At 42.8% G+C, this 27,030-nt stretch overlaps 1 long non-coding RNA gene across 2 annotated transcripts; it reads right to left on the reverse strand.

Annotated features, from left to right (window-relative positions):
• LOC141746487 (uncharacterized) lies at positions 1-27,030 on the reverse strand. 2 transcript variants are annotated; one of them, XR_012588373.1, is made up of 3 exons: positions 26,915-27,030; positions 10,251-10,375; positions 1-714 (listed from the first exon to the last, which is right to left on the reverse strand). It is a non-coding gene; the product is annotated as an uncharacterized LOC141746487 (long non-coding RNA). The 2 variants fall into 2 exon arrangements; XR_012588372.1 differs by lacking the exon at positions 1-714 and adding an exon at positions 2,656-2,790.

Here is a 27,030-nt window from a genome sequence, read left to right on the forward strand (position 1 = left end):
TAATATAAGGCAGCAGCACTGTCTAGCACAGCTGGCATGAACCGGGGCTGTGAACACTGTCAGGTCTCTCTTTGGCTATGCCTCAGGCTCCCAGGCAAGTAAATAAACCCCTCACTTAAATAAAATAAAATAATTCCCTAATTTGCTTTTGTCACTCAGAGAGCCCGGGACTAACTTTCAGAGGTCAGGAGTGTTCATGGCTCTGGTCAGAGTCACTAGTTGAGGGGAGCTGGGGTAAATTTAGGAAAGAGAAGGACTCAAAGGCATTTAGATAGCACAGCACTTGGTGTGGTATAAAACCATGAAAAAACACCCATACTGCAGGATGATTAAGACTGGAAAGCACCGCATCCTGAAACAGAGATTGGGAATTTCAGCCTTAGTGTTTTTTGCAAGTATAAATGAGAGCTATAATGGTCAAAACTAGACAACAAGACAAAGTCCTACAGTCTCCTGACTGATAGCTAGGGAATTTTGCTTTCAGAAAGAGTGGTAGTACACCCCTCCCTCCACCCCCCCCAAAAAAAAAAAAAAAGAAAAAGAAAAGATAAAAAGGAACATATGATATTAGCAAATTCCTTTCTGCTGGAATGTGAGGTCTTCCTTCCGGTGCTCCCAGTGCAGCATCCCTCCCTCCCTCAGCTCAGGGATCACAGACACGATGTCAGTAAAGGCAATGACTGTAGGTCCCTTCAAAGCCGTTCATATGCCAACCTGCTGGACAGAACACGGAAGCAGCACTAGAAAGTGGCATATTTCTGCCCTTTGCCTTTCCAAGGACTTTGCACGTGATCCCAGGCATGACAAAAGACCATAAGACACACCAGAAAAAAATGCTGACGCATGTGTAGATATGAGTTTCTTTGTTTTGTACAGCAACCAGCACTGCAAGGCCCTGCTCCTGAACGAGGCCTCTCGGGAAGGATTTGTACCCATCACCCTTCAGTACAAATAAACCTCAATATAACAGATCACTAACTTGTTTGGCTGCCCTTAAAAAATTTGCTCCTAGCAGAGGAAACATCAGGTAGGAGGCTCTATGATATTTTGTCCATTTCTTATACTCTTTAAATTATTCCTTGAATTCACTGGAAAGAACTTTTTTAGCAACATGAAGTTGTTTGAGAAGCAATAAATATACATTCAGATGAATGTAAAAAATGATATATAAGATACAGAGCAGCCACTCCAGCAAGCATAACTTTAGCCGAATTTTTCTTTCCGAGGCCTCTATATCAGATCTTATCTGCTGTAGGATACTAGTTTTCTTTCCCTCAACTCCCAAACACTCATCTATTGTTTTGAAAATTAAAAGCCTGACAGCAGAACAGGACGTCCTTTTAAGAATATCTGATACTGGAAAGTCAGAGTAACTCTGGTATTGCTTAAGATTCAAACCGCTGTTACTTGGTTCAGAGTCTGCACCGTTACTCAGCATGTAGTACAAAACAGAGTAAGTGTGCTAAATTTGGTCAAATTGTGACTAAGGAAAGCGTAGCAGATCGGAATACAAGCAAGATGCAATAGATGTAATAGAGGGTGCAGTCACATTTGAGGCCACTGAATAGTTTTCTCCAGCAGGAATGAAGAATCAAAAATACATGTTTTCTTGAGTCATTATTTTGTAATCTACTCCTAATGTTGGTATGGCTTTCTGAGCTGCTTATAAATATGATGGGACCTCACCAAACATATTAAAGCAGATGAAAGTCTTTTGGTTATTATCAGTTCTACTCCGTAGCTGCTTCTTGTGCAAAATAACTTAATTCCTGACTTGATATTCAAAAGCACAAATCTACTAGCCTGACCATTGAAGAAGCACGCAGTGGTGTTTGCAAGCATCGCCTATTCATATTTTGTATCTGGAGCACTATTACATTTAGCAAAGTAGCTTTACCCCTAAAGGTATACATATGGATCTTAAAGTTCTCTGGAAAGCCAAAGCTATTGGGGGCTTCCTGAACTACTTGTTATCGCTTTGAAGCATCTGGCTCGTGGTCAGCTGTTTCATGTTACTAACTTCTACATTTGTTTCTGAAGAAATTAGCACAGCTTCCTTCAATGCTACATTCTGCAGCGGTTTTGGTTTTGATTGTAACATCTCGTTGTTCATCTCAAAATCAAAGTCATTTATGGAAGCTGCAGAATTTTAATGTTCCTCAGACTCAAAAGCATTTGTTTAACCACCACCAGACAAGGAGATGAATAAGAGAGACTGTCTGCTCTTGATTTAGTGGGACCAGATTTTTAGAAGAGCTCAGCAACCAGTGTATGTCTTCAATACATTAACTTCTTTGGACAGCCTGGGTATTTATTACAGTGCTTAAATGAGAACAACTCTCATGAAAACCATGACCTTAGTGAACTGGACAGTTAATACACACTATACATTCCTATATTTCCATCTGAAGGAGGGGATTTATTCATAACTTCAACTTGCAATTTAAAAGGAGCTTTTGATTCTCATTATTTCTGCATCTGTTTTATTGTTCACCCAAAAGGCCTGTCTACACGATTATTGAGCTATGAACTCTGTTTAAGAATCACCGCCTAGTACAAAGTGATATGCAGGACAAAAACAAAGAGACAGTATCTTCTTAGGTTACTTTTGTAGGCTTTTGTTTAAGCCCTACACAGAGAACAGAATAGATTAAAGCAGTGGGAAAATAAGAGATCGAGTCTTGTGATGTGGCGTAGGGTGCTCCTTCCAGCCAACCGCACTTCATTTTTCTCCACTGATGCTTCCAAGTGGTTTTCTAGGATACCCCTGAGCAGAACTCATTGTAATAACTGGAGGAAATAAATTAATGGAGAATTACCGCAAGGTTCATCTAAAAGAAGTTTTGATAAACAACACTTCCAGGCTGAGATATTCAGTGCAGCCTGAGGAATGTGGACTTTCCCACTCCTGTTGAACTCAATGGGAATCTGTACCTCTGAGTCAAGCTGGGAAGTGGCTGCCACAACCACCAAAAGCAATTCTGGATTTCAGGTGCAATCAGAGATCAAGAAGTACCCTTAAACTGAAAAACTCTGACAAAGAAAAAGGTGAAACAAAAAGCATTTGACCTATCCAGCTGGCATCACTGCCAGACTCAGTCTCAGCAAGCAAACTCTCAAGTGAGTTGCAATCTCTGCGCTCCCAGTCTCAGTCAAGAAAATTGCACAATCTTCAGATGGAGAAGAGTAGACGGAAAAACGGGCAACAGTGGAATCACAGCCCAAATGCCACCACAGACACAGCGAGATGTCACACGCACATGCAAGCCAGAACGGAAGCTTATAAAAATCCGGGCAAAGTAAACATTATCACATTGCTTCTGTCTAGATTCTCCCCAGCCAGAGTCCCCCCTTAGCAAAGAAACAATGCTCAGGGGCGAGCTACGCAAGTCCTTTCCAGACCAAGATTTAGGCAAACCTTAATTGGTGCATGGGCTTTAGGCTGGCTCTCTGTATGGACAAAATATTTTCCACTTGAAACAGTTTTGAAACCACCGCCGACACCTATGCGGCCACAGATACACCAGGTACTTCTGTATCTTTAAAAAGCAACACACACACACCTGGCACTCTGAACCCAGATTCTACCTCATTTGTACCCATGGGATGCTGGTGAAGTCATCGCGATTGCACAGGATAAACGAAGGTTGAAGTTGGCCTGTTTAAATTAGGATTTTTTTTTTTTTAAACCTGTATATTCTTCCTATTGCTAAATCTTTTACAGAGGCTACTAAGGCAGAGAGCTGCTGAGCTAATCCTCTTTGACTCCCTGCCATGCTGGCAGGTACAGCAAAGCCTAAGGTAAAGTGGAGCATCAAAAGGAAAATTAATGTCTTCTAACAGCAATTAGAGGAAATTATTTAGATATAAATCTTGTTTTATATCTTCTCATACTTGTTTTTCAATCTTTCCCCTTTGATTTTTTTTTTCTTTCAGGCTTTTCAGAAAGAAACATTTAAAATCCCTCCTGTAAACCAGTGGCATAATTAGCTGCATGTTACACCTGGTATTTTACTCTTCTACAGAGTAATTCCTTTGAGCTTTCTTTTTTACTAAGCCCCGAGGTCTCCCGAAACTGAATCTACTTGTTCTCTCATCTGCTGGCTGACAGGAGTTTGAGGGGAACCAAAACCCAGGCAGGAACTGCAGGGTGCCCTCACATTGCCCACCAGACCTCCCCCTCCGGCCACCGCAACGGGTGTCCAGAGGTGCCAGGTATGCCCAGGGCCTCCGATGGCAGGCGAATGCACCTCCCGGTTGCCCGCACTTGGCCTGCGCCATGAAGCAATGCATGTAACCTAATTGTACTCTGATAACATCAAACAAAGTCTCTCTGATCCAGCACCTGGCAAGCCGCCATCCTATCTGGGGTCCGATCTGACAAGCTTGCCGATTGATCAAATCATTATCTGGTAGCGTAGGTGTATCATCTAACATGAGCCAAATTCCTTCAGCTGCTTCTTCTCTTTTCTAGAGAGGATACAAGGCTCCAGCAGGCTCCTTCCCCCCACGGTACCCGACTGATGGCTTCAGCAGCATATTTTACAGAGAGTGGCTCACGTTCACCCAAGGGAGGCTATGCATTTTGCTTTCCGACTACAGAAGAGTTACTTTGCCCAAAGTGTTGTTATAAAAGACTTGCAAAACAAGAAAGAAAAAAGTTATCTTTTCTCAGTGCACAGATTGCAGAGCAATCTACATTTCCAGAGACAGCCAGGCACAGCTAAAACTGCTGACCCCTCCAGTTTTGCCATCTCCTCTAAGCTGAGCTCGTGTGTGCAGAAAGCGGCACTAGAACTTTTGGGCTCCCTTTCCACCTCCTTGTTACTACTCATGGGATGACCTGTTGGTAAAAATCTCAATTATTGCACCTCTGCAAACATGAGCTCCACATGCAGCCTCCCCCCTGACCTAGGCAAAAGGACATGCTTTCTCCTGGAAATAAATCCCTGTTACCGCTCACGAAGGACATGACCTCCCTTTTACACTTCTCTCCCATAACACCAGGCGGCTTAAACTCTTTGCAGACAATTTGGAGACAAGATGTCCCTCTCAGCAGGGACACACAATTGCTACTGTTTCCCGAGAAGGCTGAATTGGCCACTTGTCTGGAGATGAACAACTACACCTGAACCGACCAAGACTAGAAGGCTGAAGGTACCCAAGTTATACAGGAGCAGGGCCCACACAGACCACAGATCCCAGCAGGCAACCCCTCACTTTGAGCAGCTTTGCTTTTGTTCCCATCCCAAGAGGCTGAGTAGAGCACCGTGGGGTCCAAAGTCTCAGACGGCCATTTCTCAGACAAAAAAGGGTGGCAGTCGGCCACGCTGCAGAACTCTGCAGGCACCGCTTGTCGTTAAGCTCACGGTGAAGCCATTCAGTTTCTGGCACATCCCCCTCATCTAATCAGTCCCAAAGGAATGAAGATGACATAGGTGGTTGTTTTTCCTAACAGTCCTTTTCCTCCTTTTGTAATCTTCAATCTCCAAGTTAAAGAAAGGGCTTGGCAGGGGCAGGAGATGCTATCCTCATTTTAGCACCACCAATTCGGGTCAGCATTTCATCTGGCCACCTCATGGCACTTCCCGGAGTCCTATTTCAAAGTAAGCTATCCAAGGTAATTTATTTGGTTTATATGCTTTATTTTAGCCACATAAATCATGAAACAAAGTCCATAGGGAACAGGCACTCTATACTTATCATAATATGTAACTTAGTTCCCCAGAGACTGAGTATGTACAGAACAGCTAATAAATGGTTCAAAAAAAACTGGGTCATTAAATCTTGTTTTATATCTTCTTGTTTCCATCAAAGTATGCAGGAGTGGAAATTCTCTTTCTAAGACAGGCTCCTGCTTTTCAGCCAACTGGGAATAGAGCCAGCTGAAAAGAGAGAACCCCACATACAGCACTGACAGCTGTGCACAAAATTCATGAGCTCAAGAGACAGACTGCTGCAGAGACAGGTGTCCGAGATCTAAGTTTAGCTTGAAAGATTAAAACAGCATCTACAAAGAATGCATTTATTCTAATCCTCTCTGTGCTAGAAACTACACATGCATCACTGATGTACGCATCCTGGAAACATTTGAGATATGTCTTTCTTCTGTAGGATTTCATCCTATTGTGTTCAGGGATAAAATAGGTTAGTGTTAAGACCACAGAAATGCACAAACCCAGCAGAGAGAGATGTTCCTGCTGTCTGAGGAAGGGCTGCAAGCGGTCAGGATCTACAGTTACAGAGGAGGTAGGATTCAGGCTTGCGCGGCAGTGACGGCTGCCCACCCTGGCAGCAAGCAACCCCACCCCAGATGTTCTCAACACAATGAGGATGTCTTATGTAAATAAGAGCTGGGAGGCAGATCAGGTGTGGCTCCTGCAAGACAAATGTGCTTGGGAATTATGTATGATTCCATGTTTAGCTACCCTGGTATAAATCCAGAGTAATTCTTTTGATCTTAAAGCAGCACTCCTCTAAATATACATTAAATGGAAGAACATATCCACTATTCCTCAGAAGAGCCAAAGGTACAGGAGGGCCCAGCCTTTGCGCCTCCCCAGTCCTTGAGAAAGGATCTCATCCGCTCACTAGCATAACTGGGTGAAGAATCAATTTCCTCCTAACAAACCACAGATATAGCACAGCAGATTTTGATGCCTTAAGCTTGTAGACTCTAAATTAGAGACAGCCTGGGAAGGCAGGAGACCCAGTTTTCAGATTCACAAGGAACAAAGGATGAATCACTCAGTTATTTAGTATCATGTGATATAGGGAGTTGCATATATAATTGTCTATCAATACAGGTAGAAATTATCATACATTAATACAAAGAGAATTTGATAATCTGGGGGATATCAAAGTGATGAAGTCAACAACAAGACAGGCTTAATAAATTTCACCTCCTTCACTCAATAAAACAAGGGGCAGGTGACCACCTTTGGAAAGCTACAGAGCAGAATTCCTGGGTTGATAATAAAAGATTTACAAATTCTTTCCCCTCAGTGATACAGAGCATATTGAACCATAATGCTGGAATTTTTAGAACAATGCTCACTCCCAGAGAAACAAGAACAACAGAGTACAGGGTATTTTAAAAGGGCAGAGTCACTGTTTAACGACAGAATTGCTCTATATATCTAATTTCCACAGATTCAAGAAGATTACCCACGTTTGTTCAGGGAACGGAATTTCACTGTCATGAAAATTTGCAAATACTTGTTTAATTCAGCACTTTCACAGGGAGACAACATATCATTTCTAAGATCTCATGGCAAAGCTGCTCCTAAGGCTATCGCAGAGATTACTTAGTTGGCGCCAACCGGGACAAAATTATAATACATGGCTAGAACTGCCATGCAATTCTTGCAAGCAGAAGTAATCTCTATCCTTGCATCATCAGCTCTACCAAGCAGGAGGTCATGTGATGGGTGCTCCAGACAACGTGGGGGAGGACACAAGGAAGGAGGATGTTTCTAATTTATGTATTTAACATACCTGTAATGGGCACCTGAGAACTGAAGCCGCAGAGTAACTTTTCTGCAGCCTCTGGGAAAACCTCTTTGGGGAATTGGCTGGACAGAGAGGGGATGCAGGGGAGTGTAACAGGGCACAACTGTAGCCAGTAGATAAACCCACCTAAGGGTGGTCACAACTACACACAACTGCTGAGTTTATAATTTTGAACATTGACACAGCATGGAGAAGAACCTCCTGTCACCAAGGAAGAGCTTCCCCACACCCACTTTCTCCATCACTTGAGATTTGGTCATGTTCTCCCACCGCTCCAGCATCCCAGACACCTAGTAAATAATGAGTATTGCCCCTGCAAAACACCTGTGGTAGGGAAGCACTGGCTGGCCCTGCCATGCAGAGAGGGACACGGGGTGCACAGACTAAGCATCTTGCCTCAGACTTCCCCAGTATGAGTGTGGCAGACTTCCAGCATGTAGCGCTTTCACAGCGGGATCAGCTTTCCATGCCGAAGAATGGTTTGGAGGGGGGGAACTCCATGGGCTGTACGTCAAAGCCTCCTCCTAGGGCTTTCCCACAAGCAGATGGCAAACTGACTCCCAGTTTGCAACTCATCACAGAATGAAAAACATCTTCCCCTTCCCTTCTCATTTGCGGCAGGCTCATGTGTTAACTGTTTAGCTTTGTTTACAGGCTCCTTGGGGTTGGGCCTTTGGTTTTTTGCAGATTCTTGCCCTCGTACAATAGCAGACACCAAGAAAAAAAGAATGATATTGATAAAAAAAACATCAGTCCAAAACTGAAATTCATGAACACCACTCAGGTTTCTGACAACCCAAGCGTTTTGGCTTTGTTGAGATTCCTCAGTAATTCACAGCTGCTTCTTCTCTCTCCCTGACTTGCCCCCAGGATCCCAGGCACTCACTGCCTCACCACAGCTTCAGGACATAACAGACCCAGGAGGGGTCCCACGCCTTCATAGCAGTGAGACCCTCCAAGAAGTGGTTTCCTGAGAACTACAAGATTAAAACTTAAGGGGAAGGAGCACTAACATTTATTTGAAAGGGAGAAAACCAGCCTGGGTAGCAAATCTAACAACTTTGTCCCAGAGTTCAACCCTGAGAGTCACTCCACATCAAGCGTAAATGGTTGTTTCTTTCTTCCAGGGCTGGGGACACCATTACCATCCTGCTCCACCCATCCCATGTCAACACAGGAAACGCAGACCCAATCCAGCTACCAGCCTCATTCTTTTCTCCTCCTACTCAGTAGCATATTACAAGGCCACTAAATTAAAAGGAATGCTCTTTAATTCTTCAGCTTTCAACCCTTCCCTTCCTTCCCAAGCATTGCTTCTTTATAGATTTCAAACCAGTTTGACAATATATGGTTCTTTTGGTGTATGTATGGGTTTTGGAGCAATATTTAACAACTAAATTAGATGTATGCATAAAATATAACAAGGGTGTCTAGATATTAGGTGGGGTGTTATTATAGAAAAGCAAGAACAAAGACCATTTATATTACAGTACGGAAACCCGGCATACAGATTTGTGCACAGGTGCACTGGTTATAAGTGAACTAATAGCCAAGGCATTTTATGCAGCATTATTCATGACTTTCATATTAAGCCATCCGTATTCTTTTAAATTCCATTTTATGTTACCCATATTATTTTTAATCCATGCCATTTACGAGGCCTTAGTGGAAGAGGTCTGCAGTTACGTTGTGATGAAGCCTCTGTAGCGTGGCCACAGACGTGTGTGGTGCAGGACTGCCCCATTATGCTAAGCAGCCAGCCATGAGCGTATGCTCTAAGTACAAGGTCATCATTGCTTCAGACAAAGCACAGTGCAGCGTTAGCTCAGTGTCCTCAGTGTTTGTCTATGCTCCTTGCAAGTAGGAAGTAGCTCACTGGCCAGAGGCCAGTGCTCTTCAAACCAATCTGCAAATGGCCTAATCAGAACTGTGATCTGTTCTGTATACTCAATTTGTTGAGTCACATCAATTTGTTGAGTTTCCTCTCCCATTAGAAATACATGCAAGTGCCATTTTCTAAACATATTAACTCTCTTCAGGCTATTTTGTTGTGTAAACAGAAAGACAAGTGACTAGGCAATGCAGTCAAGAAACTGATATTCACCGTGGCCTAAATTCTTTACCAGTTCACCAATTCTGTTACGCTAGTTTTATGTATCTTTCGTTTCATCATATTGTTTTGAGAATCGTGCTGTACCCTTTTTCCCAGACAACTCCAGCTTAATTGCAGTTAGAAAATAAAACAACACACCATGCAGGGGAAGGATGCTCTTCAGTTAAATAGAAAAAATTGCACCTTTTTCAACCATGCTCAGAGACCCACCCAATACCCAGAATGCCAATGGGATTAACCTTGAGATTGCCAGAGCCACAATTTACCGGTGGTCCCACCATGATCCTGGGACCTTTGCTCAATTACAGATCTGAGATTTCCCACCACTACTGGTCCTCCAACCCTGTGCTGCCCTGAACCACATCTGGAGCCAGTACAAGCTCAAGGCACAGAAGCCAACCCACAACAATCCCACCGTTCCCACTTCTCACCACTCCTTCCCACCTCTGCTTCTCTCTACTGCCCACGGGGAATGGCAAGCTGGCCTCAAAACAAGTCCTAGGAGGGCCCAACTTGCAAATTAGGAGGGCAATATAACTGGCTTTGCTGCAGGCTGCCAGAAACAACACAGACAGACTGGTTAAGGTTACTTCAAGGTCAACATCAAGTACTGCTGTAGACATACCGTTTCTCTTGAATTTTCTACCAGTATCTTCTGTCAGCCTCTCCCCATCACTTCTGTGAAGTACAGTCATCTTGATTGCTGTTGTCCATCCCAGAACTGGCTCATTTTGGATACGGCTCCGTACACTGTTTGTGAAGCAAACCATAAAATAGGATTATTCGTAGGCTGCTGCTTTACAGGATGTTTTCCATGCTGCCATGCACAGCTTGTACAAAGGCAAAGATTTTCAGCTTTCTTCCCTCTGTACAGTAAAAACTGAAGGCCAATATTTGTTCCTTTTTGTGCTATAAGATCACAACCAAGCTGCCAATCATCCGGCCAAGAGGGTTATGCAAGAGTCAGGTTTACAGTAAAGTTGTACAAATTTTATAGCACCACAAACACTTTAACTACCATGATGCTTAAAACTCAAGAGCATTTGGAGAACAAGGAGAGTTATTCAAGCTCCACACCATTTTGGCTGCGTGTTTTCCAGGTGTATGATTTCACCACATGGAAAAACACAGCCATTGCCAAAGTGAACTCATAAAACCCTTTGATGAGTAAAGTTTGGATAAGCACAAATCATTTGAACCGACAGTTGGTCCAATTCTCAAAGGGGTTTGGCAGACATAATATAATTCGTGGTTTCACACACAGGCCATTTTTCCCCTCCCTCTCCCCCCCAGTCTTCACAAATTCGGAAGACGTTGTTCTAGAAGGTGCACTGGGTTGGGTTTGCTGTGTTTTTCTTTTCCCCCCGAAGGGTTAGGCACCACACTATTGCAACTCAAAGCCATTTGGGGCTGTGAGTAAGCTAGCAAACAGGTTTTCCAGAACTGTGTTTAGATAGTTGCATGATCTGCCTAATAGACATTAAAAAAAAAAAAAAGAGAGAGAGAGAAAAAATTAAACTCTAGGTCTCTCACCACCCATTTGCTAGCAGGCAGGTAATATAAGGCAAATGCTTTAACAATCTCTTCCTCTGACACATTAGGACATGTTATTTCAAGATGTGTGGCGTCATTTAAGGCTATGCCATGAGATAACGCAGTATTTACATCTCTGGGCTGGGAGCAATATTGCTCAGCTTTTAGACATTATTGACATAATATTTTCTTTGATAAATAATCTATCAGGAAACTGTCAAATTCATAACTGAGGGAATGCCAGGGACTAAGCAATCCTACATGGTCCAAGAGGCAACTAGAAATAACATAAGAGAGCATAAACACAATGAAGACGACTCCTGTTCCAAACAGCTTTTGTTAAACCCTGCTATGGAAAAAAGCGTTCATTTGCAGCTCATGCAGTCTCTTCTCTATCCAAATGGGTCGATCAGACAGACAGCAGAGGTCTTCCTGATTAACATCTCTGTAAGCAAGAGAAAAATTTGCTCACAACTCCAGAACTGGAGGGAAAATCTCATCCCTTTAAGTAGAAAATTTGAAATTTACCAGTAATTAGTAAGTTTTGGATACTTGGATGCATTTGAGCTGTAAGAATCCTGTGTTTTGCACTCCACAATGCAAATGAGGAACAGGTAAAGATTAGACGTTTAATTTCGATAGCATGATTTATCGTTCTCTGTAGACGTTATGCACCTCATCTTGAACAAGTCACTATGTCACCTTACACTTGGGTGAACAGACTTACAGTGAATCAGTAGGACTTTTTACCCATTTTTCATTTTATTCATTTTTCCACATTCAGAAAAATTTGTAAACTGATGCGTGCCATTTGTAACTTCCTAATATACACACCAAATCTAAAATACTCAAATTGCCTAAGAGTGGTCACATGAGGTGCCTCTGTCCCTTGCTCAGACATATAAAAGAGAACCCGTTGCAGCTCCACAACAGATTTTTTTAATTCGGTCTTCATGCAAGCTTTGCCATATTTTCTTATAAGGTCTTCCAATGAATACTCCTGAAAATTCACTAGATGGAATAATCAGGGTAAGCATGTGCAAAGCGAGAGGCAAACTGAATCACTTTTTTGTTTGCTTTTTTTTTGAGATTTTTAGTATTTGCACAATTTGTCATAATCCTCTCCTTCTTTACCCTCATAAATACATCATGTTTCCTCCTACAGGAACTATATGGATGTGACAGAATTTGCCCTCATGCAAGTGAGAGGCAAAAAGGAAACAGAAGTACGCACAACAATCTCAAAACATCACCATCTTCTCACATCTGCCTACAGCGAGGTCCAGTTTTCCAAAGCAACCGTGAATATAATGGTGTTATAATTGCCCTTCTCTTTCAAAATGCTCCTCTCATTTGGGCAGTTTGGGACCTCTAGTGTGCCAGTTTAACGTGTACATTAGTCCCCATGCCCCAGCTGGCGAGGCTGCAAATGATCTGGGCCTTCCCCTCTTTTCCATGGGGCTTAACACTGACATACTCCCCTTGACTTCAATCAAGCCCCTAAGTCGTAACATGCTTCCATGTTCAGCTTCTTCGTTTGTTTTTAAGTGATCAAGCTCACACAAGCCTAACGATTCCCTTCAGTTTTACAAGCATATTCATGTTTGCTGTCAAACGCATGAGTTAGTTTTCTGCAGGCTATTGCAAGAGAGCAACCATTAATTACTGCAACTGCACAAAATGCCTTTTTCTTTAGAAATGTATTTCAAAATGTTTTCAGTGATTATACCATCACTCTCCCAAACTAGGTAGTCACTAGTAAACAGTTTATCTACTCTGAATGTGTAGAAGGATGGTGTATTTTGATTTCCTACAGAATAATATTTCCTCTGCCCTTCCCTTTCCTCCTCTGTGTGAACTGAGTTTTACCTTTTTTTTTTTTTCTGTGCCTTTAGGGGCTTAATAGAAGATTTCCAAACACAATGAAGTGTCTTAAAGGGTAACAGAAATGCACATTTACTCATTACTGAAGCTTTACGACACAATTTGTTTCAGTGGAGAGAAGCTCAAAAATATGTCTTCCAGTGAGAGCCCTTGGGAAAGGTGCTTCCCTTCACGTACTCATGATGGCACCAGAGCTGATTGCTCACAAGTTCTGTTTGCAGTCAGATACCTCACAACTGCAGCTTGCAGAAAACATTATTAAATGCTACTTAACATGATGCACACTTTTGATAACCCAACTTTTATTTAGCTATCTAAATTGACTTCTGAACTCCTTCCAAAACAAGGTTCAGCTTCTCTCAGAAGAGACCCCAACTGTCCAGCTTTCTAACAAAAGAAATGCAAGTTGCAGATCATTAGTTTCCTTTATGAAATTGAATTAATATATATTACATGCAATATGTATATTTGAATGTCATTGTAAAATAATATATTAATACATATCATATAATATTTTTTATATATATGAGAGAAAAATTCTACAGTCCCCCAGTGAGTTATCCTTTCCAGTGAGTCCCATGTTTACACTCATGCAGCTCTTTCTCTGGACATCAGTGAGGACAATCAATAGCACTTTTCCCAACATGGTAAATAATTACAGGCTCAATCCTTGAATAACACCAGATTTCACCAATTTAGAAGCTACATAAAATCATATTTCTGTAATTAGCTATTAATCAAGCACCAGCGAGTAAACATTTAAACAGCTGAGACCAGATCCCCTTCTTAGAAATTGCTTCCACTGACAATTAGTGTTGTAAACTTTTCCTATTGTCCTTTTGCAACAAGAAAATACTGTTGTTATTGACAACTAAGGAAAACGTCACCTTTTCATCCCCTGGTTATTCACAGGCAGTAGAGGACCCTTTATTTTAGGGGGGAAAAAAAAAAAAGAAAAAAAAAAGAGGCTCAAAACTCTCCTGTTCTGAGTTTGAAGACTGGTTACTGGGCAACTGAGACACCATTCCCACCGCTGCTTAGAAGATGAAGGTTGAAGATGGTCTGGAAACAGTGGCTTTGAGATGTCAGGTCTCCTAAATACTCTGCTGCCCCATGCATTTCTAAATACACACTACTTTATTTATGCAAATTTCTCACTGAGGTAACTTACAGAAGTTCCCCACTCTTACGGACACCTTGGAGATGTATTGCCACCACAGAAGTCATAATAACACCTTACATAGCAACAGGCTAAGCAAAACAGTTAGCTTTGTTCAACACACACTACACTAATGCTTTCTATGAAAATAACCCTCTACCTTTGGCTCACCAAAGGGTTTTAAGCAACACTATACTCTACAGTTTTTTTCAATTTCACTTTTTGTTGGTCTGTGTGAAATCCTCAACCCCTACAGTGCAGGTACTGGCTTCCTGGGTTTTGTTTCCATCCAGTTATTTGTCTTTTTATTTATGAATGAAAGTATCCTCAGGCAGAAGGTGTTGTCCAGATTAGAAGCAGGCAGAGTTTGTCAGCTGAAACTTTTATCCCTGCCCAAAGAAAACAGGCATATTTGGGTCAATAAAAACATTGCAAATTTATGTTGGATTTGTCACTTCAGCTGAAAAAATAAAAGTCATCAGCCTGAAAGTGCTTACACATTTTCAAGCTGAAATTAATAAATTAATTTCAATTAACAAGAAAAGATTACGGGCACTTTAATGAAAGGAAGCATTATGTATTGACTCAAACAAAATTTTCATTCAAGCTGAACCAATTCCCTTTTTTGGCCCTTTCACTAGTATCATCATCCTCTCCTGAATCTGGGGGGCTTTTTTGGTTTTTTTTAAGAAACTTTTTCCTTGCAGCTTTTTAGAGGAGACTGTTCAACTTGTTTTGTTCCCTGTGGTATTTCAACTCCTCCCTGCCTCTTCCAGGACAATTTGTGCCTACCAGTATCGAGACTACTGCTATTTAGAAACCAAAGGGATTCTTGCTGTCAAGAAAACTTTCCCATTTGCTGGTAAGATCAGGAACAATCCAACAGGTTATAAGTCTGGGTAATACAGCGCTGCTGTGGAAGGCGGTTTTTGCATGTGCCCAGCCTGCTGGGACAGGAGCCTGTGAACACACGCGCACCCTCCTTGGCCAAATTTTGACTCATTCCATCCAAGCAAATGTTCCTTAACTTTAAAAAAAGAAAAAAAAAAAGGCAGATTCCCCTTGGCCACTGTTACCCAAGGGTCAGAATCGACTTAAAATATATAGATGGATCTGAAGGAGTTTAATGGTCTGTAATGACAGATACAGGGACCCTCCAGCTGGACGTCACAAAAATTAGAGCAGGCACTTTAAAAGGAGATATGGGAAGAGGGATCCATTCACTGATTCTTCAACCAGAGATCTAGCTAATTACCTGCCAGATGGACGCTAACGCACCCAGAGGGGCTTATTGCATTGAGAGGGGGTGTTTAACATACCCTCCCCAAATATCCCAGGCTGATTAGTTGCTGTCCCCTGCCAGTGTTTCACCTTTGATTTCACATGAATGCTCAGGCTGAAGATGCCAGCTCTCAGCTAGGATGCGGCATGGATCCATTGGCCATTTATGCAATGCTCAGAGACATTTCTGCTCAGCGATTTGCTCTCTTAGCAGCAAGGGACTGGTCAGTCTGTCAGCTGCGCTCTCTGGCTTAATCAGGGCCCCCTCACAACTGCAGCTCTTGAATATTGAGCCTTCCTTTAGTAGCCCCATTCTCCTGCACACCATAAAATGCAGCCTCTCCTGGTTGGCACAGAATCCAGACTTGGATACACAACAGAGTGGGACATGTGTTTGAGGAGGTTTGGCCCACAGTGAGTCAAGGAGGGAGAGGACAGATTGCTAATGCCCACTCACAAGACTTTTCAGCTTGTAACCCATGAGAAAAAAACCCAGGACATTATTTGCTCCCAGTACAGCTTCTCTGTACCTCTCCACCTAGCTGCTGCCTCTCCAGCTGAACAGGTTGGGATTGCTTTCTTGGAAAGAGCTGGAAGATGCATGTCCCCTTTCTGCATACTGCAGTGACCGTCTTTGAAACAAAACAAGCCCCATTTCAGAACCGCATGAATGGTTTCTTTCAGGTTTGTGACCCTACAGGAGTATTCCCCAGAAACAGACCCTACAACAGGGACTTCGCAGCATGGCAGATGTGATCAGACCAGCCATGGTGTAATCAGCCTGGCAGGAGAGTAACAGGAGCACAGAGGAACGTTTGCATGTCTGGCACAGTTTGGGACAAGATGACTTGCAAATCTCATCTGCATAGCCCTACTCAAGAAAGCTGCTTCATCAGGGAGAAAAAGCAAGACAGACAGAAATTCTTATACAAGAAGTATCTCTGGGGCTCATTCTTACCACTTCCTCCAGTCCTCCTTATAACCAGCCCATTATCTCACAGCCACTGCTGCCATGCAAGGCTGAATTACACCCTCGCTTGCAGGATTACAAGAGACCACACGTGAACGTGGAAAAAAAAAAAAACTTCCTGATCTTAATAAGTACCTCACCCTCTCACCAACACATGGTTTGGACTGGCAAATTTTGTCCTGTTAAACTGAGCAACATCACAAATTACAGTGTGCAAACATTAATCGAGACCACACCCTGGAATTGATGTGCAGCAGCGTGACAGAGCTGGACAGTGGCAACAAGACAACAATTTCCGTCACACGAAAGCTGCAAATCAGGAGTTCAACTTGTCTAACCAGCCCCTCTACATCACATCAAGGACAAATCTACTACCACCCCGGAATCCACGCTCTCAGGTCTGTGTTCCTGGGTTGCCAGCATTTAATGAGTGCCTCAGGTGGAGCCAGCAAAAGCCCTTGTAAAATTGATCTTGGCCTGCACGCATAGGCCTAAGGTGGTAATTCACCTGGATAATTTGCAAATGGGAGATTTGAGGACTGGGGCGGTGGAAAGAAATTCATTTCATCAGAATCTGCAGGTGATCAAATCCAGACCCCTGTGCACAGTCTGCATGGACTCAGGGAAATCAGTGGAATCACTAAAGATTCATGACAGAATTTGTTTGAGGCTGACAAATAGCATTATTTCTGGAACCAGCAAGTTTTCCTGGAATTCTACATAAAGTCTAACCTTACAAACAGGTGTTGCGGGACACAGAAGACACAGGAAAAGCAACATGGGAAGACTAGCGTGTGGTCTCTCTCATAGGGATACAATACAACACCCAGAAATACACAGGAGGATAACAGCCCTACTACAGGACAAAGTCTATTCTGGCCACGGCTCATCGTTCACACTGAGACCCTCCTTTAGCAAGGTACTGCTGACTAAACAGGGACATTTAAACACCAGCATCTATGTAGAGGCCAATCTGGCTCAACTGCTCCTGATGTGCTGTTGACCCAGAGCTTAACTAATTAACCCATTTCCTCTTAAAGTGTTCTCAAATGCCACTTGGCCATGTCACTCTACACCGAGGAACTTTGAAGCAGACTAATTACACTGGCAGATGTTTGACTGAAAATTACACTCAAATGATGTAGACTGCGAGAGGTTACCTCCCTCCCAATACAAAAGGCCTGATTCAGGACTCTGGGGCAGCTCCCCTTTAAAGTCAATATAATTCTGCAAGTCCAGGAAGCAAGGTAATGAAGAAAAAATAAGCTTATTGTTGGCACACAGGCGAGATTCATTTTGCTAGCAGACCCCCTCTAATGCCGATGAAGCCCAGACGTGGCTGATGAGCTCGTTACAGCCTTGACTAGCTCAGATGTGGGCAGGAGAAGGAAAACGCCAGCATTATTCTCCATTGGTGACAACAGCCCAGAGGCACAGCTCAGTGAGAATTTTAAGTAGCTAAAATGCTAAGCATCGAAGTGAGATTCTGTCCCAAAACTTCCTGTGGGTTACATTTGCACCTCAGTTTCTCTACCTGTAAAATAATAATTACCCAACACACCAGTTCTTGTAGGACTTAATTAGCACTTGTCAACCTCTTAGAACTCCTCAAGGGAAGAGGAGCTATGCACCACAAAGCACTAATTAATGGAAGAATCCTTTGGAACAAAGTATACGATTCTGTTGTTGTCAGATCTAATAGACTCATTAAAAAAAACAGGGCTGGAAGGGATATCAAGAAGTAACCTAGGCTGTTCCCCTGCCCTGAGGCATGATCAAGTATATCTAAATCACTCGTGATAGATGAATACCCCTAAATCTTGGGATGCTCAATGTGCGGATTAAAATAGATAAAGATGGACTCATATTACATCTACGTTGCACTCTCTGGCTCTCCTGAATGCAGATAAATATTCCCTCATGTGTGGCACATGGACCTCTCCAGTGCTCTCTTCACTGGCCTGAAAGAGGCTTTACTGCACCCACAGTGGAAGCGTGCTGTAAGATCTACCAATCTTTCCAACTCATTATTATTACAGCTCATGCAATAAAGAGCCCCATTGTAGCATACAATCCCCAAATCTCAAAATCAGAATTAATGAGACACACAAAATGTGAAAAAGACCTCCAAATGGGGAATGAAGCAGAGAGGTGTTAAAGGATATGCTCATGGTTATGCAGGGCTTCAGCGAGAACCAGAAATTTGGTGCAGATCACCCAAGTCTCACACATGGCTGAACTGCAAGACTTCCCCTTCCATAATACCTCCATATCATTTTTGTTATGTTTTTCCCCATTTCTCTCCCTCCTTTCCAACCCCAAGGGTCCATCTAAAGTACAGTTTGGCATAACATATAATTCAGATGTGGCTACTGAAGCATTGCAAAGCCTGAAGTTTAAAATTTCCCTTTTTTTATTTTTTTTTTTAACTGAAGTTAGACAGGTCAGGCCTGGAACATTAGCTACACAAAGATTTTTAGAGTTTTTTTTTTTTTTAAATGCTTTAATTGTAAAAATGTGTCAGTTCAAGTAGTCTTTCCAAGACATACACGCAAAGTACAGTAGGAGATACCTTTTATTTGATTAACTTCATACAGGAAAGCTTTTGAAACTTATACTTTCTTCATCAGACTAGTGGATAAAAGCTAAGCCAGGCAACTGATACAGCACTTCAGAAGTTTATTAAATTAACCAATTAAACTGAGGCAGTATACAATATACAGAGGCCAAGGCAAACAATAGAAGGTGGAACACACTCCTGGGGCTGAGATGATAGTGTTGTGTCAGCATTTCCATTATGAAGCTACTTCAGAATTATTGTGGGAGGTGAGCAATAAAAAAAAAAAAAAAAGCTTAAACCACTGAATTCAGTCATTCTAAGGGATTCCCAAACATGCCCAGGCGGATGGAAGAACAAGACGCAAACCAGTTTTTCACTAATTTTGTCACTTGAATTAGAAAGCAGGTTTGGCCTGGAGAAACAGGTTGGCACATTACACAGGAAACAAAGAAAGGCTGGTTCTCTGGAGCTGCACAGTGCCCAGCATAAGGGAGCCCTGTTCTTGGTTGCTTGAAAATTCAACCATAATGAAGATGATTAATCAAGTACAGCATGTTTGCACGTTTGTGTGGGCTGAGACACAGAGTTTACTCAGTAACAGAAGGTCTTTGCGGGAAGGCTGGCATCTTGTATAGCGTCTTACCCTCAATCACAGTGTCCCTACACGGCAACGTAACACAAATTGTAAAACAAGACAAATCAGAAATACAGCAAAGCTGTTTGTATCAGCAGAGTTGAACCACAGAAGTGTACACGACTTAAAGATTTGTCATCTGTTCAGTCCGAAACAAGAACCAAAGTAATACTTTTCACAATAGGGAGAAATCAAGTGTGAGCTGAACTCCCCCAAAATTTTGGGTGCTCAGTATCAGGTTCAGATCGCAATTGTGAAGGTTGCTCCTTTGTGTACAAACAGTGCAGATTCTTTGGGTAACAGAGATTCAGCGTCTTCACGTTACATTTTACAGCACATGAAAACCTTTTAATGACGTGCAAACCTTTTCATGCAGTCCTAGAACAACTCATTGAGGGGGAAAAAAATAAAAAAAAAAAGGAGACCAATAATGGAAACACTGACACAACATTTACTGTAACAGCACGATCAGCAGCAACTATAATTCTCCTTCAGAAAGTTACACCCACAATGCTTTCTTTGGCCTGTATACCTTGTATATCGCCTTTTTCTAACTGGTCGATTTAATAAGCTTCAGAAATATTTAGTTGCTTGTCTCAAAGAGTTGGACACGATTTAAAACCGGGTAGCCTGGTTTGTGACCACAAGTGGTTCTTGAGATGGCCTGTCCACAGTTCAGTACTGCGTCCCAGCTCTGCTCGGCTCTAAGGGCAGTTCTGCAGTGCTCTCTGGAAAGCTAACAAATCCAGCTCAGTTCCCAGCAACACAGAGCAGCCACACGGCTCTGGATAAGAAAGCAGCTCGACAAATGAAGGTTAAATTGAATTAGCTAAACCCACTTAGCGTTCCAGCTCTGTGACAGGGTTTAAGAGAGGCTGGGGAGCGCTGGGAAAGCACATGGGTGTTTTAGAATGCCATGACGGGTAAGGACCAGCCTGGGACCCAGGAGACCCGCTGCTATTCCTGCCTTTGCCAGCGACCTACCACATGACCCTGAAGACACCACTCCATGTGTTTTTCTTTCCCCTCTTGCCCTCTTTCTGCTTTGATTATAAAGTTTTCCAAGTGCTTGCATCATCCTGTTTGTACAAAATATGCATTTGCATAATATCTCGCACAACAAGGCCCTGATCACAGCTGGGGCTTCTAGACACAAGAGCTATAAAGAAAAATATTAGCAAATTTAATGTGTTTAAATGCCCATTATGGGTATTTTGTAACTAACATTTTTTCATTAAAGATTCTACTCTGTTGCTTTGCCAAACAACACAGGATAGAGGAAGGTCCTGTGTAGAAGATGTTGGCTGATGCTATTCCTTGCAGGCAGAACCTGAGGGGCATCCTGGAGATGGAAAAGGGATGGACTATTTTGTAGGCTAACAGCAAAAACCTAGAACAGCTGCATAGCTCTGACAACCTGCAAAGACATTTTTCTATCCCAAGCTCCAGTTTCACTAGCTCTCTTCACAGGATGTTGGTGCCTTCAAACACAAATTCACTGGTTCGGCCTCATGTGAACACACAACTCAGCCCTAATCTAATCAAAGACTGTGATCGACAGAATGCCTTTTGGATCATTCCCAAAGTTAACATTATTTCTACCCAGCGTGTCTCCCTTTATACTCATGTCCAAAATGGTGAATAGCAAATGAGGAGAAAGAGCAGAAAAGAAAGTAAGACAAGTAGTAACCAACCATCCACACCCCAAGTTTGCAGCTGGCAACTGTCTAACCAGAAAGCTGCAAAAGAGGCATCGGAGCCAGAAATAGCATCAGCAGGAGCTGAGCTGGAGCCTCAAGTTTTGGCAGTAGCAGTGCCTCAAGAACAATGCTTAGAAGGAGTAAGGCCAGTGGCAGCAGCCCCTCGGGCTGTCCAACAGCTAGGATCCCCATGCCTTTCACTGGGGAAAGGGCAAGACTTCTGGGTGCACACAGAAGTCTGGCCTTGCAATCTGGAGGAGGGAGGAAAACCAGCTGTAACCTCGATCCCTTTCCAAAGCACCACAGATCTCCCAAAAGCAGAGGCAGGAGAATGAGTCTGGCAGCACATGCTGTTTCACAGCAGGAAAGGAACACCATCAGCGAAGATGTTGCTTTCCTACACCCATTCCCAAAGCTTGGATTTTTGACATCTGTCTTGTGAACTTAACCTGCAAACCGGGTTTGAACGAGGTGATTCCACACAGCCAAAGAAACAACAATGGATATGCAAGTTATCATCATCTACCTTGTAATTCCTGCGGGTCTTGACAAGTCCTTCTGCAAAGTACCCACCTGTATGGTGCCAAGAATCCTAACAAAGTGCCAGGACTAATCCAAAGAGAATGAGATGGGCAAGCGCAAAGCAACTTGACTTGTTCAAGAGTTCCTTAAGCCAGTGACAGACTTGGGCTTTCTCAATCTTCACCTGGTGTCCTACATCCCCACCTTTGATTCCTCAGTGCATCCCACGGCATGCTGCCAGACAGCACAATTTGACTGAGAGAGTCTGCACTGACCAGCTCCCACAGAGCTCAGTGGAAATTCTGCCACAATTTCTGCAAAACTTGTCATTTAGGTTCTTGCCAGCCAAAGCTGTCGCATTTCCTACACAAGTGTCATAGCACAACTGCTGCATTAGTAACACCTTACTCTTCAAGAGTCGGAGTTGTAACACACAATGCTGTGCAACATGCACGTACTTCAGCTGTCTGGAATAAATGCCTTCACGTTGAACATTCCTTCTCTACTTGCTCCAGCTGAAGTTGGATGTTCTGTTCTTGATCTGTAGTACCTGGGTTTGTTTTGTGTTTTTTGGTGTGGTTTTTTTTTATTTTGAAATTCTTAAAATTAAAATGCAAGGGTTTGCCCTTTTAAAGGGGAAAAGAGACTGCAATGAGTAAAATACCCTTTCCCTTTAATGATCTGCTGCACAGCCAGCTGGGACAAAGTTGGATATGATGTCATATTCCTGGTGCTTTAACACAACAGGGCTGTTTCCCTTAAGTATTTCTCTAACTAAGCAGAACTCAAAGGTTTCCTTCTCCAGCAAACACCTGAGCAGAAATGACTCATCCACCGTGACTGCAACTGGCACAGATCTCTCAGCCCTAGTGCCAAGCCTACCTATGTTGTTGAAATACTGAGAGGGGAATTTTCCTTCCGAGACTTACAAAAAGTTTTTTCCATCTATATTTTGCATAAAAAGTAGCCTTATACCTGTTTTTGTCAAGGGGGGTGAGAGATGAGTCAGGGTAAAGCATATTTGTAAGACCAGACATACAGTAAAATCATTTTTTCAAGCTCATGAAACATTATAATGCATCTATCTCTAATCAAATCACTTTTATTTTTTCTGCCTGACTTCCTTCAAAAATAATGCATATATGATCATGGTGTGCATGAGCATGCATCTTTAATAACTTTTGAATGAGTTGCTGCTTTCAGCTCAATTCAATAGAGAGACAGGAGTTTCAGAGCTGTCACATTGCTACAAATTTCATGACAATAGGCAACTGGATAGAAAAAGAGAAATCTAGAAGCTTGAAAGCTGCACCATGAGTTCACCCAATGTCGGGCACCAGAAAGTGACATCGTAAAGGCACTGACACGTGGAGTAGCCTCAATGGAAGGTTACAATCAGCCAAGAGATAGAAAGCCCCAGTACACTAAGTACTACCTGAATATTTATTTTGAAGGACATTGTAACAAAAGTCACCAGTCCAAAAAATGAATGGCCTTCAAGATACCGCACTCAAAAGAGCAGATAAGACAGCTAAATACTTCAAAGGAAGCCTACAAGCAAAAGTACTATTAATTTTAACTTAATCCTGGGCTGGACACTCCTCTTACACCCACGTAATTATTAATTTCAGAAGAGTGACTTCTGATATACCCCATGGTAAGCCCTAGATCATACAAATCCACTCTTTATTGCCTGAATAGTGCCATTTAAAATCAATAGGATTACTCATAGTGGTAAAGTTAAGCACCTGTGAAAGTGTTTGCAAGATTGAGGCCTAAGGCCTGGTCTAGGCACAGCTTTTGTACTTGAAGAACTGGTTCACTTAAAGGTTTGTTTTGTTTTTGGTTTTATTTTTAAAGAAAACAACAGAATAATTAAAGCCATGCAACCACTTTAAAGTGGACACGTTTTTATTACTATAATGGGAACTTCCAACAGCACAGCCATGCCCAGGTTAGCTACGCTGCTGCGACTGCACTCGCACCATGGGGAGTTGTGTCAAGGCCAGTAAGAGCAGCCCCAGCTTTTGCACCTTGGGCAGCTCAACAAGGCAGTGCCAGCCCACTATGTCTACTCAAAGCTCTCCAGGTAATTCATCCACAGAAAACACACAATGGAACAAGCAACATGGGCAAACCCATGTTTGAAGAACATTTTGGTCTGGAGTGTGTCAAAAAGTAGGATTATCCCCTCTCCCCTGCAATTTTCTTCCTATCCTGTGTGTGTGCACCCACGCGGGGGGGGTGGGGGGTGGGGGGGGGAGGGACACACAACAAAAACAGATACCCCTAAAAAACTGTAGAGCTCAATTTCATGTGCGCAGAATTAAGGAAGGTGAAAAAGGTCAGGATCACCTCACAAGACAACAACAAAAAGGAGTGGCCATTCTAAGGAAAACACATCAGACTTTAGGAGATGTTAGGAGGTGGAACAATGAACTAACATGTTTGGATTGCTAAGAGGTTAAAAAAATTGTCACACTTTCAAAGAAGAAGAAAGAGACAAAAGACATTAAGAGTAAACAGGAAATTTGGGAAATCTATTTCACTCAAAGTAGCAAACATCTGGAATAAATTGTTAAGAACTTAAGACCATCAAAGCAAAGTATTAATGAGGTTAAGAGGCAGCTAGACTGGAGGAGGAGACTGAAAAATACAGTGACAAAAGAGAGAGGTGGAGCCGAGATAAACCTAGAGTCAACAGGCTCATTAGCCTAAAGGGATTTGTTTCTCTCTCTGCCCAATACTTCCTTATCTTCTCATTACTCCAGGGTTAAAATGTTTGGGGTGGTTGGTTGGTTTGGGGTTTTTTTTCCCCTGCTACTTTTTGGTTTATGGAAACAAAACTTTTTTTTCCTAGAAATTCCATGCTGGGATCCGTGACTTCATTGCTGAGCCTCCAAATTTCAAAGTTTAACTCAGAAAACTCCAAGAAAACCAAACACACCCTACTTCTACCACCAAGCAGAGTTTTCTGAAGTCTAGAGGGTCCTTATTCTTCCCTTTCACACTTCAAATTAAGAATAATTCTTACTTTTGTTACAGAATGTTTCTTACAAAGGAAAAAGCTCATCCCTTTAATCAAAAGGATTTAGTAAACATCTCCATGGATTCAAGAGCTGTTTTTTAAAAGACTCATTTGTTTTAAAGTAATTCAAACCAGGCTAAACAACACCTTTAAAGATGACAAAAAACAGTAGGCATAAATGAATAAGGAGTCTAAGGAGGAAATACTTAGCATGACTTATCCCTTAATATCCAGATCCCTCTCTAGAAGGGATAATCAGAAAGCTATGTTGGCCCTTATTCAAAAGAAGAGAACGGTCTTCCATCTCTGCCGGCACTGTTATTAACTATATTGGTTACATTCATGGTCATTAACATCCTTTAAAAGACGATCTTGTGATTTCATTTTCCACCTCCCATTATTGAGCAATGGAATATTCATAAAACAGTAGATGGAAACAACTCAGAAGAAAAAGAAAAGAAAGCCTTCAAGTTCCCATCTCTGCCAGTTAAATTAAACTAAACTGAGGATTCAACATGAAATTGATTCAGGAGCAGCAGTATATACGCACACACATTAAAAAGCACACTGGGGGGGATATAGAATAATAAAACATGCGCTTGCCTGTCCTCTGCTCTAATAACCACATGCAAACTTCAGCCAAGCCTGACAGAGTGGGAGAGGTTTCAAAGATATGAAGTTCCTGTGGGTTTCACACAGTAGAGGCAGCTGGGTAAAGGATGAAGATGCACTCAAGAGCCCCACCGAAGTGCTTATTAGACATAAGAGAATCCACACCAGCCTTCATTACTTGTCAAATAGCACAGGGCCTGCTCATGCTGTTTGTTATCGGCCAAGCACCCACATCTAAGGAGTTGAAGTTTTATTGGGAACATCTGCTCCTGCCTTTGCAAAAGGCAGCTGAAGCTCTGCTTCAACCCTCAACTACTTCTCCACTAGCTACTCCCAAATCCCAAAGTGTTCCCCCTATCTGCACCTTTCCAGCCCAAGAGGAGCCTACAGGGCTGTTGTGGGCCACCCTGCACTGGGGGCACAGGGAGGGCTGACCGGCACTCCCCCACAGAGAGCCCCGTGCTGCCCCACAGCACTGGGGTTTTCTTTTTAACCCAAAGCAGAAGAAATGTGCCTTGGTACATGAAGGAGCAATGAGTTAGATCAGAAGAGTTTTGAATGGCTGGATTCATTCAAGTCACCCAAATCCGCTGGTGAATTTAGCTACCAGCTAACATAGAGGTCACGAGAGGAGGGGTGTCTTCTTCAGGAGCCGGTTCAGACCTCGTTCCTCACTTCAGAGGTCTGAAGTATCCTTTGGGCCATCCCTCACTAAACTGGCTGAAAAAAAAGCACCAAAACCCCTACTCCTCATTTCAGCACTTCAACAAGATGCCACAAACACCCACAGCATTTAAGCTGGCCAAGGCCTCGTATTTTCCTCCCAGTTCTAACATGGCGGATCACTGACAGAGGGGCTTCGAGGCACTCTGCTCTGTTTTTCTCCACTGTTTTTACCTTGCTATTAAAACATAACTAGAGGGAGCCATATAGAAAAAACAGGATTAAAAGTTTGCTCTGTCAGGCAGGTATGTGGACAGACAAGCCGGCCAGACCCTGCCGGTGGGAGCACGCTGCCCAGCGCCTCGGTCCCCAGGGCTTAACCGACACCAGCAGGCACAAAACACAGGAGATCTTTAATACTAAAAGCAGGTGATTGTTTTTTCAGTGACTGAGGGGTGCTTTAATGAGCACACTGTGTTGTAGGGGCTGGAAAAAGGTGATAAGCTTTATATGTTATAGGAAAAGCCAGGGGGTTACTTTATATAATCAGACACAGCTGACTAAACAGGGCACTGAAAGTCATTCACAGCCAAGGTAAGACAAAACAAAACAAGAAAAGGCCCACAACCTCCCCATCCCACCTCTCCCAAAGAACCAGTTCCCCAGGCACAAACCCTGGGTTGATACAAGGCCTCAAACACACTCTTAATTAATATGCTGCTTGGAAGAAACCAGCGGCTTACCTTGGCATGCCGAGGCCTCTCCTCCGTGCCGGTTGTGGGGGAGCCGGGCTGTGTGCGGATGCGGAGCAGCCCCCGCGACTGCACCCAGCAGCTTCTCCTCCCGCCCTTCCTCTGGA

The sequence above is a fragment of the Larus michahellis genome, chromosome 7, assembly GCF_964199755.1.
Source record: "Larus michahellis chromosome 7, bLarMic1.1, whole genome shotgun sequence".
Taxonomy (NCBI): domain Eukaryota; kingdom Metazoa; phylum Chordata; class Aves; order Charadriiformes; family Laridae; genus Larus; species Larus michahellis.